Consider the following 21,449-nt stretch of genomic DNA (forward strand, 5'->3'; position numbering starts at 1 on the left):
TGGATCCCTTACATTTTAACTCCCAACCCAATTCTTTGGGCCTTCTCTTTTGACATCTTCACCCGTGTGTCACCATCTAATCTAAAGCCTAATACCAGTATCTGTTCTAAGAGAGGTGCTTTTTCCTTAGGTGAATAACATCTTTCAGCTGAGACCTTGCTTTATATCCACAGGGATGGGGACAGATCCTATAAAATAACAAAGAAGCACTAATCTGGTAGTTAAGTAACCCAAATTCTTGCCCTGGTTTTCTCACCAACTTAAATTCTGAAATCTCATCTGTGAAAATGAAGTGATTGACCTTGTCTGTCTTTAAGATCTATTCAAGTCCTATACTTCTATGATGATCATGAACAAACATTATTGAGATCCTTCTAGATGTAGGGTGCTTATCAAACAATGAATCTATCTTAATTTTTCACAAGAAGAGAAGAAAGCTCTGAAAGGTCAAGTGACTTGCTAACGTCATACCTGTTGCAAGTGGCAGCGATCAGACTCACTTGCAGATCTTGTCCACAAAATAAATGTCTTTGCAAATGTTACACTATTATCCTTTAAAAAAAAATGACTATTACATTACAGACAGAAAAAATCCCAGGGATGAACACCTGGGTGCCCAGCACTACCACTGTTCCACGGTTTCCACGGGAGCTGCTGTATTTTTATAAGATCTTGGCAGCTTAACCTCTGTTGGTTAGTTCAGGCATGACCCAAATTAGGAAAGTAAGATCCTTCCACAGGATTTGAAAATATGCAAGAGAGTTAGTCTGTCTGAGATGATTGAAGCCATAAAATAGAAAACATAGGAGACGTTAGTGGCTATGTTTCCTGCCAAGTGAAGAAAGTTTTTACTGAGAGACAGTAAAGCAGAGAGGAAAGAGGGAGAGTTCTAGCAGACCTGAGTTCTGCGTGCTCATGAGATCCAGCTGCATGCTGACCTTTTAACAGCACAGCCACTCTGTTCTCCCTTGTACGTCATGACTAAGGTGTCCCCTTTTTGACTTTCATTGTTGAATGACCCTACATTAGTTTTCTAGGGCTATTGTAACAAATGACTACAAACTAAAAGACTTAAGACAACAGAAAAGTATTCTCTCACAGTTCTAGAAGCCAGAAGTCTAAAACTAAGATGTTGACAGGGTGGTTCCTTCTGGAGGCTCTGACTGAGAATTCATTCTATGTCTCTCTTAGCTTCTCGTGGCTGCTGGCAGTCCTTCGGCATCCCTTGACTTGTAGGTTCATCACTCCAATCTCTGCCTCCGTCCTCATATGCCCCACCCCCATATGTCCTCTCCCCTTCTTTATTCTTTCAGGGATTCTTATCATTAGACTTAAGGCCAACAGTTATTCAGGGCAATATCATCTTGGAATCATTAGCTTAATTGCATCAGCAAAGACCATTTTCCCCCCCAAATAAGGCATATTCACAGATTCTGGAGGCTCTTTTGGGGGTCCACTATAGACCTTTAGCAGAAGAGAATCCCAAATTGTAATGGTGACTAGTTTTAAGGGTTAAAGACATCCATCTCAATGGACTTTTAAATATATTTATTTACACTTTCCCTACTGCTACCACCGCCGATTTTTTTCTTTCTGCAAGGTCATTTAGACATTTAACAAATATAGTACCATAATCTGAAAAATGATACTGTGTTGGCAGATATATAAATTCATCCATGAATGTCTTAGATTTATCTTTTTCATGTTACAAAAACAAGCAAGATGATCCAATGATTTCAATTTGCTTAGCTCAGTGATGTCAGCGATAGTTAACTGCAGATAATAATAATAAAAAAAATTCTATTCCACTTACATCTTTCATGGACCACTGAAAATTAATTTGTGTTTTTTAAATTGCATCTAGACAGTTATTATAACACACCTGGAACAATGGTTTACTAGAGAGTTTTCATGTCTAGATATCACATAGGTGTGTTTTTGCTTGTTTGTTTTGTTTTCTTTTTAATAAATAACAAAAAAGAGGAAGCGTGTTGGTATTTGGTGTTTTAACCAATATAAATTGCCTTCTTTTTCAGGGAAATGTTCCCTATTATGTGAAGTCAATTTCCATGTAACCAGCCATTTGCTAGGGTAACAAATTTACCCCATCCTGGAATCTCAAATAAAAAATCCATTGTAATGCCATTATATGGCTGGTTTTATGTTTACTAGCAGCTGTCTTCAAGTCTTCACTATTGCAGAGTAAAACTATTATACTGGTATTAAAAAAAATTCCCATAACAGCAACAACAAAAATACAAAGACCTTGGTTTACGAGAGGTTTTTTATTGGGAAAATACTAAGGGATGAATTCAATAAAAAAAACACTAAAAACTGTGCCTTCCGCTCAGTGTAATCTTATGGATACCTTCCATCTTCCTGACTCACTACGGAGGTGTTGTTTTACCTTATAGAGGACATCTACAGGGTTTAAACTTTGTGTTTTCAGGATTCAGATAGTCTCACAAGGCAATTTCCCGTTGTATACTGTCTTTAGAAATAAAGTTTGAGTTCAGACAGAGCTAATCTTGAATCTGTCATACTGGCCTTCTATCTGATAATAATATTGAGTTTTCCAGAATGAATGCAATAATGCCTCTTTCTCAGCAGTTTACCTCGCTAAAGTTGTAGCCAGTCTCTTGTGTATTACAGCATACTATTTAAACAAAGTTAATCCAAAAATAGGAATGCCAAGTTCTTGCCATGTAAAATCTCTCAATGTGGTGCTAAAAAAGACGACATAGCTTTCATAGAAGGATGAAAATGCTATAAACATGTGATGGCAGATTTGTTTGGGATAGAGTTAATTACTTCCTTGCTAATTCTTGATAGAACTTAGAAGGCTCACTTTTGGCTGTTTATGTATCTTTTTATATAAAAACATCACAGGCTATAAGTTTTTTTTCTTAAATCCACACTTTTTCTTGAAGGCAACAGTTCTATCTGATTTTATAATTTTCCATCTTTAAACTGACTTGATCCTTTTTAATAATGCTCCTACTCTTAATCAGGACTGTATAAACAATCTATCTCACAAATTTCATAAGACATATGTGAACATTTAACAGGCTTTGGGGGACATTTGCAGTTTGGAATATCTAGATGGATTTTCTTTCTTGGAGATTATCCTGTACTAGTAACAAGCAGGGAAAATATTTCCCATGCCTGTGAGTATTTAGGAGTTCCTTTGTGTGACTAGATCTTTTCTCCCCTATAAAGGGGAAGCGGTGTGCATTGGGGGTGGGCGGAAGAAAAATGACAAGAAGCAAAAGCTTTGCTGCTGTCGGATCAAATTCCAAGCAGAATTCCTCCATACACTTCCCTTTCTGTGAAAGTGCAGTGTGGTGTTCGTTTTCACTGTATCTGCTCGCTTAATTGTTTCTACCTGTTCATTTCATTCTTCAGTGAAAACATTAGCCTAAGGGACATTTGAAAATCAAAAGGTAGGCTTGAAGTTTAACAGGAAATGAACAGTGGTGTCGCTGCGATATTAAAGTAAAAGTTGAGAACCAATAAAAAATAGCCACGATTCTAAACTCAATACATCTTTTTTCCTTTTTGTTGTTTCCTTTTGCTCTCCCAAATGTCAAGATTAAAAAAAAAAAAAATTCCGTGGTTTCCACATATTTACATGGCAAGGGTTTATAAAGCCTGCTGTGAGGTATGCATTAATGGGACTTACCTTAAAGGCAATAAAAATCAAGAGATTTTGAATTATTATGCAGGAATATATAAAATCCAGGAGAGATTTCCTGACAGCTGTAATTATTTAATTCTTTTAGAATTATCCTTCTCCACCCCCAAACCTCCTGTTGCCAGAATTATCGAGATAATTAAGGAAGTGGTGGGAAGGTTAGAATCTGAACCCTCTCAAAACCAAAACTGACCAGATAGTTGTCCAACTCTGTGTTTCACTGCAGTGTAAGAATATGACTTCTATGTCTCCATGGATGTGCTGAAGCTTGACCTCTAGTAGGGAAATCATCTTCAGACAGAATAGAACTTGAACTTCAGAAGTTCATTGTTCCTCATCCTAGTTGTCCATATACATACAAGGCAGCATGGTTTAATTGCAACAAACATCAGTTATGCTAAATGCTTGTATTTCAACAGCTCAAGATGAAGTGTTGTTATTGTCCATCTTTTTCTCTAGTCAGAGACAAAAGATCAAACAGATATTAAAAAATCACTAAAAGCATCTCAACTTAAAATACTGACTATTTTACAACTATGATCTCCATCTTAACAAGTCAAACAGTTCAAGGAGAGCAAAATAAAGCAATCAGCAGTGCAAAGTTGTTTAAAATGGTCTACCAGATACAGATATTTTAAGAGCTGAATAATGAGGCGGAAAAATATCAGATGTAAAAAAATTGTTTTGTTTATTGCAAAAGCTTAGGTGTTTAAACATATGAAAGTTATTACCCCATTTATTTCTGGAACTAAATTTGGGTTAATTCAAATGGCCGAGATGAAGAATAGACAAATAACAAGTAATTACCTTTGCCTACCTTTGAAGAACAATGGATTTGGGATGAATCCAAATTTGTAAAAAGCAATCATGATTTTATATTCAATTATCGAATGAAAAAAAGATCGCTGTCGTTTTGCACTGGTTTGCCAATGCGGTATTTTATAGGCATTGCACACTTGGAGAAATAATTTAATCAAAAGTTATATTCAATTATTCATTGAGTATATATCACACTCATGAGTTTGAAGAATAGCAGAACAACAGAACTATTGATTATAAAACACCATTTTAAGAAGAAAAACTGGCTGGTGTAGGTACCTTTACAGTGGTCATTCTCTGTGGAGAATGTAGTCATTTGGTTGTTTCTATCACTGGCGTGGAAGCAGTGTTTGTGTTGGCGGAGGAAAGAGGCGTGACACTAGGTACAGGTCTGAAAGAGGGAAGGGAGCAAGGCCCATGGACAGATCGCAAGTTAAATGCTTTGAGAGGAGAGGATGTATTTTTTACAGGTATAAATTATGGCTACCAGCAATAAATAATGCTAAATAAAACTTGTAACTAAACAGGCGTTAAAGACCTTTTACACACATAGAAGACAAGAAAAGCTTTTTTTCCTCCTGTGCTGCAGACTGCAGGCATTTTCCTCTGCCTCTGTCAAGTGTAATTCTTTCTTGATGAATGACAAAGCAGGATAATGGCCTGTGGTCGTCATGGCAACCAGACAGCAGCACTGTGTGCCTAGCATTTTTTTCATCTGAAAATGAAACCAGAAGCAAAGAAAAGCTGAAAATGTAACCAACAGATTAACTGATACAAAAAAAGCAAAGAAAGAAAGGAAGAAAAAGGGAACAAAAAGGCAAGTTAGATTACAAGCAATTAAAATTACAGTACCTAGTCTTTCTCTCTCTCTCTTTTTTCTCTCCCTCCTGCACACACACATACACCAACTAGAAATTTTTCAATACTATTTGATAAACATGAAGCAATCGTGTTTCATCTTTATTTTCGAAGTGCCTTATTTGTTTTTGAAATTTAGGAAGGATTGATTTTTTTCAAAGAGGCATTTAATTTCATTAATCACTGAAATTTATTAAGCTTTATATAGTGTGTTTGTATTGGAATTTCTAAATTCCTTTCCCCTCTAGTGCCCATCCCTGAACTATCCAGAAACCAAGGGCTTAAGGTGCAACAGTTTTATCTGGGAGCGGTGTTGGTGGAGTGGGGAAGGGAGGATGACCTGGAGCTGAGAAATAAAAGGACAATATTATATCAACACTCACGGATTCTGTAGACACCATCCACTGTATTTACTAAGCCATCAGAGTTGTCTTTCTATTCAGCTAAAAAAATAAAAAAGTCTACAGTTTTCTGCTATATTCCCATTCCTGAGCATAAGAAGGCTCCTGAATTTTCATTCAGTGTATTGTATATTTTGCCCAGATCATTTTCTTTCATATACCGATCTCAGAATCTTTACTGTAGCTTTCCTTTGAGATGCTATCTGTCTCTGCCAAACACAAATAAAACAGACATAAAGGAGTATTTCTGAGAGCAGTAGTCTCTTTGCTTTTGAAGTTTGGTAGAGGCAAGGAACTCCAAGCCTGAAGTTAGGGGACAAAAGTCCAGTAAGGAGCTCAACTTTGCAACTGCAGTCTGTCGAGCACAGAAGAGCAAACCAAGCCAGTCTTGGAATCAACAGACTTGACTTTGAATCTTGGCTCTACCCCTTTGGTAACATGACAATAGGTATCAACACCTATTGTAAATGAACCAAAGAGTTTTTAGCCTAAGCTTCAGTGTTCTTCACCTGTAAAATAAAATAGGCAAATCTTACCTACTTCATGGGAATGAGAGGATTCATGAGATCATCTGTTGGAAGTGTCTGGTGTATAGTAAGGGTCAGTTAAAGAGTCTTCCTTCCTGTAATCAAAATGCTCAGTTTTCTAATGTGTGTAGTAGAAATGCCTGTAATAGTGTGTATGTAAGTGTGTGTGTGTATGTGTGTGTGTGTGTGTGTGTGTGTGTGTGTGTGAGAGAGAGAGAGAGAGAAAGAGAGAGAGAGAGAGAGAAAAGAGAGAGCATGTATACTAACCACCTGTTTAAGAAAGATATAAATCAAATAAGTTATTCCATGTGAAATGTGTTAAAAGTGCAGTACGATGTGCTTGTGAAAGGTGTTACCCAGAGATGTTGAGAAACTTCTTTTCCAGGTGAAGACTAAAGAAAGAAATCTGATTCTGACCCGCCCTGAGGCAGAGAATAAAGACTGACCAGTTAAGTAAGGATTCCTATCTCAGGAACTTCTCCTTTATGACCAGAAGATTGAAATGGAAAAAGAGGCCCACAGAACAAGTTCAGAGAAGGTTGCAAGAGCACAGGGATGTCAGAGGCAGCGAGGGCTGACGCGGGTCCAGCGAGTGTCGGCCCACAGCACTCCCAGCTTCCCTCTAACATGCCCAGTGGCTGTGCTGGCCACCCACGGCAAGGCCTCATAAATCCTTCCTTTGTCCCCATTTCCCCCAACACACACAAATGCAAAGTGAACAGTTGGATCAAAGCTTTTAATGTGCTTTGTACTGTTTTATTTGAAGAGATCAGGTCTGATATTTGAGAGGAAGAGTCCATCTGGCTGAACTGAGCTCAAGGAGCCCAGACAAATTGTAAACAAGGCCAGGGCACAAGCTCCTCTCACGGCCCACAGGCTGCCGCTGCCATCGCCAAAGCATGTTAGCCAGGTTTTCCTGACCACTCATGTAAAGGGATCTTAGTGTGCTGAAACTGACCCTCTTTCAAGCATTTTCAGCACATGCATGGCAAAATTACCACTGCCAGTCCTATTTAATCTTCTGTTGGCTTAAGACCACACCAGTATATATTTTTAAAATTTGCCAGTAGCAAGATATCCTGGTGTTCTGCATACCCTTGGGACCCTCGGTTGTTCAAATAAACTTCTTAGGAATTTAGAGTAAGAATATGGGGACTGAAGATTGGAAGGTAGGGAATAGTTATTTTGTTAAATGTGATGTACATTTCTAAAAATGTTTAAAGTTTGCACTTTTTATACCCCTTTGAAGTACAAAGAAGACACATTGGTTGCATGTCTTCCATCTCAGCATTTATCATATTTATCATACTTGATGTTATCATTTACATAGTTATCTCTTCTTAGTGAACTGGAGCTCTTCACAGACAGGGGCCATGGTTATCTTGCTTAGTTGATACATTCCCAGGGCCTAGCAGGGTACTTGGCACTTAGTAAATATTTGTTAATCAAATGAATGAGATTTGAAGTCAGATACACCTCCATTTGTACTATAGTTCTGCCATAGCTAGTTGTAACTATGGGCACCTTTATTTCTCTGTGCCTGATTTCTTTTCTGTAAAATAGAATGATAATTCTTCACCCAATTGTTATGGCTTCTATATAAGACACATGTGTGAAAACGCATAGTACCTGGCATAGCATTGTAGATATACAATGGTTATTAGTTTTCACTTTTAAAATGTAATTGCTCTTGATGAGTTTTTAGTGAATTGCTTGTCATTCCAAAGGATCTTCCCTGATAGTCTTTGAAAGCCTACACAAGGCTGGTAGAGAAGTTTTAGGTTGATAAAATGCTCGTTACCCAGAAAGTGGTTATATGGACCTATTTCAAAGACCATGTCTTTTGCGAGCACAGAAGAGCAAATGCCATCTGTAATTAACTAGAACAAGAAAGGTTGAGTGGAAAGACCAGGACGGAAAGTGAATGTAGACCTCTGGGGTTGCAGAGGCTGAGGGACCAAACATAAATGCACAGCAGTAGAGCCACCAATCTAGGGGTGACCACCTGTGTTAGACCATCTGGAGAACAAATCACAGACAGCAAAATTGGCCTAAGAAACAGGATGAGTGGGGTGTAATCCACATTAGCTGAGATCAAAGATGGAACTGACATTCAGACAACATTTATCAAGCACCTACTGTATATGGGATAATGAATAAGTGCAATCACATATGTATACCCCTTAATTTAGGAGGCAGTAGCACAGCAGTAGAGCATATTCAAAAGTCGGATACCAGGGTTTCTATCCAACTTCTTCTGCTTAACAGTTGTGTGACTGATCACATTACTTAAATTCTCTTACCATGATTTCCACATCTGTAAAGGTGAGGTGAGGAAATTTTTTGGGTGATCATTAAGTGATTCAATACATATAGAAGAACCTAGAGCAAAGTCTGCACATAGAAGGGATTCAATAAATTTTAGTGGCTGTCATTAGATTTGTACTCATTCTTGTTATTTTTATTAAAGTTAAGAGAGATCATCCACTTGTGACATAAAAGATCTGGACCTGGAGTCAGAGAACTTGGTTTTGAAACTCAGTTCTATGACTTAAAAGCTTCGGTTTTCTTATCTGAAAATAGAAGGAAGAAAATCTGGCTTGAAAAATGTGTTATGAAGTGTCCATTTATTTAGAGATCAAGACTGTGTTCATTGAGATCATGCAAATGCTCAACAGAGTTTTAGATTTCAAGCTGAGTATCAGGGACACTTAGCAGCTGGTCCCAGGCCAGAGCAGCAGAGGTTAGAGTCCCTGCCCTTGGACACTAAGAGATAGTAGCCCAAACATTGTAGATGGGAGTCACCAAGATCAACCCAATGGCCAACTTAATTCTGAGACACAGTGATGCTAAATTAATCTTGCAAATTCCTGATTCAGATGAAGTTGTCATTCTCTGATCTCCAATGACTCCACGCTTGTTTGAGAATAAAAATCTAAAGTCTGGCAACCAGCATCCAAATTCTTCCAGGACAGGCTTTCAGCCTTTACTTCCCACATGTGCTCAAGATCACCAAGATAGTGCCTGTTTCCCGTACATGCACATGGCATGCTAGGGAAAGAGATTAAAAAACTTTGGTCTTCGCTTTCATCTACATCACTATTCCTTCCTATCTTCAGCTGTCCAAGTTCTCCATAATCTTCAAGTCTCAGCTAATAGCTGCTTCCTCTGTGAAGCTTTCCCTGGTCCTTCAACTATAAGTGCTCTCTAGCTCTCTTGAATACTTAACAGTTTCTATTTTGTATTGGAATCATGTACGTACATATCTGCCTGTTATCTTTAAACAATTATAAGTTTCTTCAGTGGGCAGGGATTTTTAGCTGTTTCACTCTTGTTTGTTGAAAAGGGGCTTAAATATAATAATCACAAAATATATATTTGCTACTTGCTCGATAGCATAAATATATGGAATGAATGAATAAAAAGATAAATCTATATATCCCTTATCTATAGCCAGATTTGGTTTTATAGTAAAAACAAGGCTTAACACTTCTCAAAAGAAGATATACAAGCAGCCAACAGACCCATGAAAAAATACTCAACCTCACTAATCATCAGAGAAATGCAAATCAAAACCACCTAACTCCAACAAGAATGACCGTCATTAATAAAAACAAAAAACAATAGATGCTGGAGAGGATGCGGAGAAAAGGGAACATTTCTACACAGTTGGTGGGAATGCAAATGACTTCAACCTCTATGGAACACAGTTGTGGTAATTCCCAAAAGAACTAGAATTGACCTTCCATATGACCCAGCAATCCCCCTTCTGGGAATATAGCTGGAGAAACTTAAGTCACTCTACAAAATAGGTATGTGCACACACATGTTTATTGCAGCACTATTTACAATAGCAGAAACATGGAACCAACAGCGCTGCCCATAAAAACTGGATTGGATTTTTTAAAAAGTGGTACATATACATGATGGAATGTTACACAGCCATAAAGAAGGACAAAATTATGAACTTTGCACCAACTTGGATGGATTTAAAGTCTAGAATACTCAGTGATCTATCACAGAAATGAAGAACTGAGTACCAAATATTCTTATTCCTAAGTGGACCCTGAACATTTACCATGATACTATAAGAAAGGGATGGGCAGTAGCAGGAAACTGCCAGGGTTGGGGGGGCACTTAAGGGTACCTGAACTCAAACCAGGTGAAGTGGGGACCAAAGGAGGCCCAAACTTTACCTGCATAATGACCACATGTATACCTAACCCTGAATTGTACCCCACATCTTAAAAAAAGTAATAATCAAGAATGAATGAGCACTTCTACCTGTTATGAGCCAAGCATGAACTAAAAGGTAGAGATGCAGTGGTGAGTGAAGCACACACCAATCCCCTCTCTGGAGAAGAGTCCTATGAGAGGAGCATGCATTTATCAAATCATTGCCCAAATATATAATTACAAACCATGAATAACACAAAGAAAAACATTACAGCAAGTTCTGAGAACACAAACAAAGGGAGAGGATCTAATTGAGGGGAGGTCAGGGAAGGCTTCCTTGAGGAATCAATATTTCTATTCAAATTTGAAATGATGATAACAGTTGCTCATGGGCAGAGTAGAGACTTGACTGCAGGGGACTGAAGAGAATAGCTATTAAAGGCATTTTACCCTGCAATCGGATGTTTCTAGGACTGTGTGAAGGTGAGAAGTGGTCTAGCATCTGTGCAAATAATTTTGAGTGTATGTTCAAAACAAAGTAGGCAGACAATAAGAAGGATGGTCTAGAGAAGAACATGATAAAGGAGGAGAGAAGTAAGGTTGAGGGGAGGAAAAAAGTCCAATAAATATATAATAAACCTAAATAGGTAGAGAAATAAACACTAGGCAAAAAAGGAAGAGATGTTGAATATACCATCAACCTCCATCCTGGATTGCTCAAATAAATCCTGTAAACCTTTAACCTAGAAGTACCTTTTTGTTTGGGGTTAAACTTTCTGCATTTAGAATTTAAGGAAAGAGTTTTGACTAAAAGAAAATCCTAACCTGATCTTTCATGAGAATATGCATGTCTATATCTAGGTCCTGAACCAATGTCCAGGATTAGATGGAATTAAATACAATGGGCTGGGTTCAATCCCTCTGAAGCTTTCACTGTGGCTGGAGATCGATTTGTAAACATAGCTGTAGTTAAACTGATGTAAATAGATGAGATGGCTGAGGGTTACACTTGGAGAAGAAGAAGAAGGCAGGTGACTTTGTAGAGATAAACTCTAAGCTTCATTCCAGTGGTTAAAATCTTAAACATTGAAAAAGCAAAGAAAGAAGGTGCATTAGGAACTCTGAGTCACTGCATTGATAATTCCATATCCAGAGTGAGCATTTTAGGATACAGAGGAGTATCCTTGGCCTCTAAGAAATTTCATGTATGTTTCCCCAAAGTAGCATATTTTCTGGTCCTTTCCATGTGTATGGATGAATCTATCTAGCTCTGCTGGCATAACAATGAAGGAGACACTTACAGGAGGGAGAACATTTTCATGGGCATATCTGCAATTAAACTTCAATGGGTTTGTACTTGAAGGCAGGTGGAAGAACCAGAAGAGTTCAGAGTGTCCAGATTACTGAGAACAAAGTAGAAGGTAGAAGCTGTGGGTACAAAAGGTAAGCTTCATTTGCTTAGTGCTTAGCAATTTTTCCTAGGTAAGTTGAGAAACATGAATAAGTGATTTAGCCTGAGTTCTCTCTTCATCCCTACAAATGTGCCATGGTGTAAAAACAAAACAAAACAAAAAAAAACCAACTATGATGGGAGAATGCTTTTCTGAGCACTTAAGTCTTTTCAGTCTTCCAGGTTTTTGTTTCTTTTTTAAGGCCCTAATACCATGGGAGGAACCCATCTTATTAGATAATAACTTAACGAAGGATTATTCAATCAGCTATTCTCTAGCAAGTACAGAGAACTGAGCTCAAGGCCTTAAAGGGAGAAAACATGTGACAGAGTAAACGGTTGGGCAGAGGCACTACCAAGTGAGAGAACGCTGGAGAAAATTCCATCCAACTTCACATGTGAAGCTCAACCAGGACCTTAATTGTACAAGAGCCTCTGTTGCCTTCCAATAAGTAGTTCCTGTCCTAACTCAAAGTTACTGTATGTGCAAACACTTTATTCACCTAGGAGTCACTTGCATCAATTCCATAATAAAAATGTGCACATATTTTGAGCATTTGCTATTTAGTATTCATGGGACTTCACATGGTCAGTTATTTAGCCAGATGCAAGAAAAAAGTGATTATAAGCTACATGCAAAATAAAAAGCATGAGACAGACTTCCTCGCTGTAAGCATGATTGCCTCATCCCACGCCTTTGTGAATGGGCATTACTGACTGGCATTTAGACCATAAACAAATTGGCCAATCAAAACTAAGCAATGCTCTGATTCCAGACTGGCCACTCATGAGAAATGCCAGTAAGCAGAATCTGAAAACAAAATTTTAAAAGTTCTTCATAGCGGAGTGTTATAAACAAACAAAAAAAATCGGGTAAAAAGATGAATTACTTGCTCATGGTTATTAGCTAACAATAAGAGTACAAATTGTTGCAAAACATCTTGAAGAATGCAGGATGGTGAGTAGGGCTGAAAATGGAAACAAGCTATGCTTTAAAAGGTAACAATGAATGACTTAGAAAAAAAGGTAATTTGTTTTTTCATTTGGCTTTCTTTTAGATTTAAATCTACTTCTACAATTTTTCTTAGCACTGACTTTAAGGTTATTTTATTTCTGGGATAAGCCTGGTTGTATATGTAATAAGCTTGATACCACACAGACCATAGAATCTCTTCTGAAGGGTCTGAAGAAGGTCCATGCAATCTACCTTGAGAAGGGGGTCTCAAAAGAAGCATTTAATCCCAATTAACATGTTGGACTGGGATTGTGCCTTTTAAAAGAAGATATTGAAAAACGAAAACCAAGAAGATAATCTTCTTGCTCATTATGACTCTTCTATCAGCTGGTTTGGACTTGGTGTTTATTAGGTTGTAAATTCAATTCAATCCTTATATAAACCAGTTAGTTTCTACTGCACAAACACTTGTGTATCCTCATGATGTACTATGATTTCAGATAGTTTGGCCTAAGTCCAGCTAGTCACCTAGAAAATACCTTTGTTTAAAGGGGACAGGGCCATTATTTAAGGAAAGTGTGGGTGGATCCATGTGTATTTTTGACATATGTCTTCATCTAAATGTGGATGAGTCCAATCTTGATATATAAAGGAAAGAACATGTTATTACTTAAGTAAATGAACTGTCCCAGGGATAGAAACATAATTTCAAAAACAGAAATGTTTCCCCATTGCTAGTGATTCTCCTGCAAATATACTTTTAATGTATTTGACATAACTATTTGTAAGAACAAATGGAACGGGATCGCAAGTACTCAACCTTCTAGATAATCAGAATGCCATTTCTACTTGAGTTGGAATACAATGTTCACCACTCCTACACAGGCCAAACTTCATTATGTTTTGCTTAACCTAACACCTGCATTTACATGTACACTGGAAGGCATTGAACATAATCCTTTATACAGTTTCTCTCAAATTTTTATTTTTCACTTTTTTCTAGATATTTTCTACAGTCTCTTCATCTTTTGACCCTACACCTAAATCAGAAAGAAACTCACACCATTTACTTTCCTGGGATTAAATGCTATTTAGGGCCAGCATTTCTTTACATACCTGTTTCCCTCAAGGAGGTAAGCACTTTGACAACCAGGATCGCGTATTATTCATCTTTGTATTCCCAGGACATAGTAGATCCTCAGTTAATTTTTTATTAAATGAATTAAGTAAAAAACATGTAACAACTCATTAAAATATTTTGCCAGTTGATTCTATAATTTTTTAAACTGTTGGTTTAGCATAAAGAATTACATCGCTCTGGGCAAGCAGGTGAGTGACTATTTACAAGGCAGATTTATATTTAATTGGATATAATGTATTCTAATGATTTGAATTGATTTGGTTAGTCTAATTTGGATGAAAGACACTCTGTCCATTGGTGTTATTTATTTCCTTGGTGGTAATAAATGAGATTCCTTCTAATACCTTGCTGATGGCAATTTGTGTGTCAGTTGAACAGTTGGAGCCTTTCACTTTTGCAATAATGGTTTGGGGGCAAACAATAGAACCCTTAAAAATCTATCTAATCCAGCTTTATGGTTTCATAAACTGTCAGACTCTACATTTTCTTTGTCATGATGGGAAGACAAGACAGGATGTAAGAAAAGCAGAGAGGGGACCATGGGGCTTAAGAAGCTAAAGGACTTTGAGATAATGTCAATAATAAAGTTGGGAGTTTGAAAAACTGCTTTTCCTCTAATCACTCTTTTTCACTTTTGTTTTTGGAAACCTATATAACATCAGGCAAATAATAAATGTAGAAAGTCCTAATTATCTTGTAAACAGCAAGATTGGAAACAATGAAACAGATCATAATCAATTTATAGAATGAGGTAGAAGGCTATTTTACTACAGGAGGTAAAATTCGAGGCACACTGCACCCAAATTACTATTAAGTCAACTGAAAGCCAAAGATGGGGTTACATACCTGTGATCACAGAAATAAAAGTCCAGGTAAAAGAATTTTAAATTTGCATATTGCTTAGATGGAATTCTTTAAATCAGGTTTAGTTTGTATCTGCAGAGCCAATAACAACTCAGACTAAAAAAAAAAAACTCAAGCAATTTGCTACTATTTTTTTAACTGTATATTAGTAGATCAAAGCAGTTCACCTTGATTCAATGAGCTGAACTAGACATTGAATTTTAAAAAGTAAACACATCTTCCACAAATTCCAATACAGCTGTAAACTGGGAGTCAGGAAAGCTGAATTCAAGTGTTTTTCTATATGTCTTCATGGTACAGTCCTGTATCTGGTTCTAGCCATCCAGCTAAAGATGGATTTGGAAGCAGTTCAGACAAAAGCTCCCCTGATGATTAAAAGTTCTGGAAATAGATGTGATTAAATAAAGTTAAAAGAACTGGGATTATTTATCTTATTGAAGGAATAGTCGGGGAGGATGAAATCATGGTTTAGAATTAGAGTAATGGTTCTCAAAGTGTGGTCCCAGTATCTGCAATAGCAGTATCCACTGGCAACTTGTTAGAAATGCAAATGCAGCCGGCCTCGGTGGCTCAGCCTGTAATCCCGCGCTTTGGAGGCTAAGATGAGTGGATTGCCTGAGCCCGCAGGTTCGAGACCCGCCTGGGCAACTTGGCGAGACCTCATCTCTACAATAAATCAAAAATTAGCCAGGCGTGGTAGCGCACGCCTGTAGTTCCAGCTACTTGGAAGGCTGAGGCGGAAGGATCGCTGGAGCCCAGTAGGTCGAGGCTGCGGTGGCTGGGAGCAGCCACTGCACTCCAGTCTGGGCGACAGAGTGAGACTTCAACTCAAAAAAAAAAGAAAGAAAGAAATGCAAATGCTAGATTTCTAGCACATACGTGATAGATCAGAAACTCTGGGTGGAAACCCAGCAATCTGTGGTTTACCAGCTCTCCAAGGTTATTTCAATACGTAGAACCATACATAAGAACCACTTAGTGAATAGGAGTGGTGGTCACAAGGAGAATAATGAAAGTGAGTGGTGTTACCCATTAGAGCAGAAAAGGAGGATTGAGTAGGGCTTTGTGTGTTTAATCTTTTCCCCTGTCAAAGATACCCCCATAGCAGAGAAACAAGTGCACATGTAACTCGTGGAAAAAACACAAAACCCATCCAGGCAGGGCACCTTTCTTGCTTTTTTCCTTTTTTCAAGAAGAGTACACAATCCACATTACTTTCTATGTGTAGTTGTATCCTCAGAGAAAATTTTAACATGGACTTACTCAAAAATGAAATCTTAGGGAAAGGATTGTAGCAAAATATGTACAGCAAACTCAAGCAGTAATGACTCTTAAATAGCTCTTAATTAGTGTAAAGGGCCATGACTTTTCAGAAAATCAGTGAAAAATGAAAGATTAAATACCATCAAGAAAATGAAAGGTAGAGAAAGGAAACAAAAGCAGAGTACAGAAAAGAATTGTCAAGTCTCAGCATTGAAGGAGTGAGAGCAGTAATGAAAAGGGAGCTTTCAGTGTCTAGATAACATTACTATCCAGTAGCATAGTATGCGGGAGTCTTGCTTAGAATTCTGTTCTCTGGAGCCAGATTGTAGAACTGTGTTTTCATGAACTTCAATTCATTTTGAGAATTTGAATTGAGTTGAAATACCTTACATGAGTTTTTTTAGCCACTTTGGTAACTAAACCCCTTGAATATGTGCCAGACTATACCCACCTTATGTGATTCCACCTCTTCTCATAGGGAACTGTTGCTACAGTATGAAACCAAAATATATGTTTAATCACTTTTACATTATTTGTGGAGTAGATAAGTGGCAGGGATGTGTGAACATATTAATCATATATTCTGCAGACAAAAGATTTCCTATTCTGCTTACTTTAAATCTCCTCTTTCAAGAAAGAATATTCACAACCCAAAGAGATGACAAGAAAGAGATAAATCCAGTTATTTAAAGCATCAATGTATGCAGTATAGTAATCTCAATTATTCACATATGGAATGTTCTCCTTTTTGATTCCTGAAGCAAAATGTTGGTCCCAGACCAACTTTCTCTTGCCATTTGTCATTTATCTAGATGGTTTCTTCTTAGCATCAATAGCTGTTTTTAAGAAATGTAAATATAAGACCAAGTAAAACAAACAGACAAAACCAACCATGCCAGACTAGCTTCACTTCTTTCTTTGAAAGTTATAAGACTGATGGCTTTGAGGAATGACATTTAGACTCTTAACTTGAACAAATCACTTGACTCAGTTTTTTATGATCTCCCTTGGGAAAGTTTGTGTTAAACATGTGAATAAGATGACTTTGAGAAGAATACTTAATTTATCATATTTCTTAATTAAAATTTAAAAGATACTGAGAGATGAAATAATGGACTGAATCTAAGGATGAGAGAAATGTTGTGTGACAGTGGCATGTACAGAACAGAGTTAAGTGTTTCAACTGATAGTAAGATGATATAGATCAAGTGGACTTTGCAGCAACTTGGATGGGTTTGGAGTCCATCATACTCTGTGATCTATCACAGAAACAAACAACTGAATATCACACGTTCTCACTCATAAGTGGACCCTGAACATTTATCATAATACTACATGAAAGGAATTGGCGGTAGCGGGTCAGGGGAGGGGGAGGAGGGAACATAACACTAATAAAGGTCCCTGATCCCAAACCAGGAGAAATGAGGACGAATGGAAGGCCCAAACTTCACCTGCACGGTGATCACTTATGTACCAAGCCCTGAATTGTACCTCACATCTTTAAAATAAAAAAATATTCATATGAGTTTTATTCATAGAAATTCAGTACTTAGGGCAAACCTTTTAAAACATGATTATCAAACATTGTTCCCCATTTGTCAGTCCACATCTAGAAAAACACATTCACTTCAGAGTATCAAATTTAGCAAGGCAGCTAAAGACATGAGAGTGAGGAGACTGAGAAGGATGAAAAAGGTATTTGAAATAATACCATGGAAGGAATGATTGTAGGAGCTAAGTGTGTATAGCTTAGAGAAAAGATGACTTTGGAAGGACCATGATTTATTCCTTTAAATATTTGTAGGACTATCAAATGGAAAGAGATCAGACTTACACTATATCTTCTAAGGGTAAATTAAGGAACAATGGGAGCGGTCCTTGTGATTCAGTATAAGGAAAAACTATTTTAATCATCTGAGTTGTTCAAAGACGGAATTACTGATCAGGAAGGAGGTCCACTATAAGCTAGCACAGAAAATTCAAGCGGAAGATGAGAACTGGACTGGATGGTCTTTGTGACTTCTTCATCATTGAAAGTTTATGAACCTAGAATTAAAAAGGAAATTTGACTAAAGCAAACATCTAAAGCACATTCTGAAAAACCATGTTAATTTTTTATAACATCTGCTTCCCTGTTTTTTTTCTATTAGCATGGGTATTTAAAAGCAATGATATGTAATCTAAGGACTTTCTCAAAACACTTCACCATATTTACTTTCAATATCTTTATAAAAGTAAGGGCAAGTCAACTACCGGGTTTCTCATTTTATAGAAGAGCTCATTCAATTCCAGACATTTTAAAGAAATAATTATTGATAGAGTTAGATATAGAATATAGAACCTCTGATTCACAAAAATGAAACTTTCAACATGTGTCTCTTGACCTTCCCTGTCTGACATTCTTCTCTAAATTCTCTCTAATGCTGACTGATCAGTTGATTAATTCAAGTTCATGAGTATCATCTGAAGTTGTAACCTACTATTCTCTATCATAATAATAGTTTATAATCATCATACTTAAAGTGTTTGTGGTACTCTTAGTGGATGGGAAGTTGTAGACATCCTTTTCTAGATGTCTTCAAGATATTGTGATCATTCTACTACTGGCTAAGTCCTACTATTGGCTAGGTCCTACTAACTTTTCAACTGAATCTATCAGTTATCACACTGTAGATAGAGTAAGGTAAACTCTGGGAATCAAGAAATGATGCTGACCTCACTTGTGCATTAAAATGCTACTGCATTTTTTGTTTCCTCCATCTCATTCACTACTGGAAAACTATGAGATCACTCTCCTCAATACAATACCTAACCCCATGGACTGTAGTCATAGTGGAATGCTGCTCATAATTTCTGTGGCAAGCATTTAAACTGCTCTCTGAACCAGCAATGGATTTTTTTCATGGTTCTTTTTAGTCCTTGAGTGCTAAAAAGAAACAAACTTAACTCTGATCAGATCTACCTAATGTCAGGAATTAACCTTGGTCTTTTGGCAGTCGTAGTCCCAAAAGATAATATTCAGAAGGTTGAGAGGAAAAGCCTAAAGTGGGGGTTTTCTGATGATTAACTTATGTGAATTAGACAATTAAGTCCAAAGGCTATAATTAGAGCTAAGTGTAAGTCTTATGTCCCTGTGATTTTTACTAGGAGAAACTACTCTGAAGAGTTTCCTCTTTGGATAACCCACATTTCTCTCTAAATACACATCTGTCACCTTTGGATCCCCAACATACTGAGGTTCACTCCATTATCTTTATGGCTCTGCAACAATGGAACAATTCAGTGGACTCTTTCAAGCCAAGATAACAAAGCTCTCCAAGTTTTGAAACAGTCAGTGGCCAACATATACATGGACTATGTTATGTATATAGGTTAATAATAATCATTACACACACACACACACACACACACACACACACACACACACACACACACACAATCTTTTAGGACTTCTTCTCCTGAAACCTTAACATCATGTAATATAAAATGACTTTAAATATGATTATCTGTCTTCTGAATAGGGAGACAGTAAACTGGCACAGAAATAAGAATAAGATAATACTTTAACATTCCACATTGTGCTAGCTATATATAGTGCTGTCTTTGAGATTAACAAATGCCAGCGTTCCTAGAGCAATTAAGTAGAGCACCACTTGCCCATAGCTTCCTTACTGAAAGTTGAATATACTAAGAGTGTTGATAAAATAGCAAAGATTTTGCAAAATATTCGTTTTTCATTTTTAAGAGTACCCCTATTTAAAATGTAGGAACCTAAAAATATACACAAACCAAGTATTGACGCATTGTAGGAGTTGCATGTTATGATTCCCTCATTGCATCTGGTAACTGCATGTGGTTGGCTACACTTGGTACAACTCGATACAGCTTGACATATTCTGGGATTTATTAAAATGTAAATGACAAAGCAGAAAAGAATGTTCAGACAATTGGATTACTCCATTGACTGAATGTTCCAATACTGTATCTATTTTTGTCAAAGCAATGGTGGCTCCTGCTGTGGAATGCTGAATGGAATATTCCATCGCAGGCATGGGGAGAACTTGCATAAAGAAAACTGAAACCTAATCATTTAATTTTTAATTCATCTCTCCAAGAGCAACAGATTGTCAATACTTTTTTTTAAAAAATTATGATAATTTTGACACATAATTATTGGAAGATTATCATTTTCAACTATTTATTCAGTGTCTATTACTGGATCTGTAACTTCATTCATGAAAACAATGATGCATTTGCTTGTTTTTGCTCTCAGCCTTGGCTTGTTTTAGTTATGAACCTTATGTGATGAGCATGAATATATGTGATATGGCAGTGAATATGCACAATCCAAGAGAGACATCTTCCTGATGGGAACTGCTATTGTTTATTCCGGAGAAGAGAAAGCTGGGAGGTAGGTGTCTTTAAGGACATGAAGGAATTGAGTTTAGAAAGAATGGAGTCCGGCTGTTCTTTCTCTCCACAGGGAACAAGAGAAAATGGGATTAAACTACAGCGTGAGGGATTTGGAATATAAATAAGAGAATTTCCCAACTGTGTAGACTCTCAAACACTGGAATGCATTTTGAAGGAAGTATGTGGACATTTGTTTTATTGTGATGCTTTTAAAAAATGGGAAGGCACATTTTCACTATGCAATCTTATATGGATGAAGAAGAGTGGATTAGATGACTTGGAGGTCCCAGATTCTCTTCATCTATAAGTAGAATCTAAAAACGGGCATTGTTGTAGCTAAGAGAGCTAACTAATTTCTTTTATAGTAGTTATTTTTTTAAAGTCAACTTTTCTCATGGGGACAGACTGTCAATTTTTATCTGTACTGTGTAATGCTAAATGGATTGGAATGTCATATAAGGTGGGGGAGGTCAGAGAATGTGGGAGCACAATGCACTTCTTAATTTTTTTCTTCCCACCATCATTTCCTCTATTGAAAAACTCAAGTTTAAAGATAAAATGTCCTTTCTAGTTATGTGTGGAGTGTAACACATGTATGTTAACTTTTGAATTTGTAAGAATAGTGTTAGGATTTCTGGGAAACTGAGCAACTTCTAGATAGGTAGACAAATAGATTGATGTAATGTATGTTTTTCAAAAAAGAAGCTGCATTTTAACAAAATGAATCTATCATGCTCACATTTGATTAGTGGAAGTATTTGAGTATATGGTAGTCAAACTGGCCCAAATTCAATTTTTGCTTTTAAAAATTATGGCCAGTCGGGCTCAGTGGCTCAGCCTGTAATCTCGTGCCTTTGGGAGGCTGAGGTGAGTGGATTGACTGAGCCC

This window comes from Carlito syrichta, unplaced genomic scaffold (genome assembly GCF_000164805.1).
Source record: "Carlito syrichta isolate Samal-C Ts95f unplaced genomic scaffold, Tarsius_syrichta-2.0.1 Scaffold301974, whole genome shotgun sequence".
Taxonomy (NCBI): domain Eukaryota; kingdom Metazoa; phylum Chordata; class Mammalia; order Primates; family Tarsiidae; genus Carlito; species Carlito syrichta.